Source organism: Physeter macrocephalus, chromosome 2 (genome assembly GCF_002837175.3).
Source record: "Physeter macrocephalus isolate SW-GA chromosome 2, ASM283717v5, whole genome shotgun sequence".
Lineage (NCBI taxonomy): Eukaryota > Metazoa > Chordata > Mammalia > Artiodactyla > Physeteridae > Physeter > Physeter macrocephalus.
The window spans coordinates 10,995,540-10,997,593 of NC_041215.1; positions in this window are offsets into that span (position 1 = coordinate 10,995,540).

Sequence of the window (2,054 nt, forward strand, 5' to 3'; positions counted from 1 at the left end):
GGCATTATCTAGGGGCGAGGATCCTTTATTTTGTTGCCCTGTGGTCGAACGGCCGGATCCCCAGAATCCCCAACAAAATCTTCGAGAGTATCAGCCCTTATCTTTTAAGATACTTAAGGACTTGAAATCTGCCTGTGCCCAGTACGGGCCCATTGCACCTTTTACTGTAACTATGCTTGACACTATTGCTGCTGAAGCATTTGCCCCCTGCTGATTGGAAGTCGATAGCTCGTGCTTGTTTGAATGGAGGGGATTATTTGCTGTGGAAGTCAGATTATTATGAAAAGGCTGCCGAGCAGGCTGATCGCAACGGGGCTCATAATTTGCCAGTTACTTATGAAATGCTTATGAGAATGCAAACAGTACTTGTCAAGCAGCTATTCGTCCTTGGAAGAAAAAAGGAACTTTGGAAGACTACATTAGAGTTTGTGCTGATATTGGCCCATCATATTTACAGGGAGCTGCCATTGCTGCCGCTCTCACTAAAGCTGGATTTGGTCCCCAAACTAAAAAGGCGCAAACATGCTTTAAATGCGGCAAGCCAGGTCATTTCGCCCGAGTATGCCGCCAGGCTATATCAGAACCTGGAGCGGTGAAACCAGAAAATAATAATAACCCAACTAAACCTATGGGAATTTGCCCTCGATGTCAACGAGGCCGACATTGGGCGAAGGAATGTAGATCCCAAACCCACAGAGATGGGACTCCTTTGTCGGGAAACTTCCTTCGGGGCCAGCCTCGGCCCCAACAAACAATTGGGGCAATGTCAGTAATACCCCCACAATCGGTTCAGAAGAATTCAATGACGGGACCAACAATAAATTCCCCATCTCTGCCTTACAGCGGGCTACAGCAGGGAGTGCTGGATTGGACCTCTGTGCCTCCTCCGACCTCTTATTAACCCCTGATATGGGACCCCAAATAATAAATACAGGAGTTTATGGGCCCCTTCCTAGGGGAACAGCTGGCATTATACTAGGGAGAAGCAGCATAACCCTAAAGGCCTTAACAATATTGCCTGGATTAATTGATGAGGACTGAAGCAGAGATCAAAATTATGGTACAGTCTCAAAAATCTCCGATTATGATTGAAGCAGGTACACGTTTAGCTCAAATTTTGCTTGTGCCATATATTCCCGAAGGGCAGGTTTTGCAACATAAAAAAAGAGTTACTAATGCTTTTGGCTCCTCTGATGCTATTTTTTGGGTTCAACAAGTTAAAAAGGAATGACCTCAGCTTGAATTTAAAGATCGATGGAAAAATATTTACTGGATTAATCGATACTGGAGCTGACGTCTGTGTTATTTCTTGGATGCACTGGCCACAACAATGGCCTACTCATTCTATAGTTACTCATTTACAGGGTATTGGTCAGTCCCATTCTCCACAACAAAGCGCACAATTGCTGAATTGGCAAGATTCTGAAGGTAATAATGGAATGTTTAAACCATATGTTTTACCACATTTGCCTATTAACTTGTGGGGCAGAGATGTGTTAGAAAAAATAGGAGTCTTATTAATAAGTTCTAATTCAGCAGTTAATCATATGTTATTGAACCAGGGATTTGATCCCAGATTAGGATTGGGAAAAAAATCAACAGGGTATTAGAAACCCACTTGCTGCAATTCCAAAGTCGTCTAGAAAAGGTTTGGGTTTTTCTTAGGGGCCTTGGATTCTCCTCCGCTCCATGCAGATCCGATCACTTGGTTAAGTGATGACCCAGTATGGGTGGACCAATGGCCCCTAACTAAGGAGAAACTTATTGCTGCACATGAATTAGTTCAAGAACAAGTTAAATTAGGTAGACTAGAAGTGTCCAATAGCCCTTGGAATACTCCTATATTTGTCATAAAGAAGAAATCTGGCAAATATCGTCTTCTTCAAGACTTAAGATCAGTAAATCAAACCATGCTTGTTATGGGGGCATTACAACCGGGTTTGCCTTCTTCTACTGCTGTACCTCGTGGATTTTCTTTAATAGTAATAGACTTAAAAGATTGCTTTTTTACTATCCCATTATTTCCCAAGGATAAAGAGCGATTTGCTTTTAGC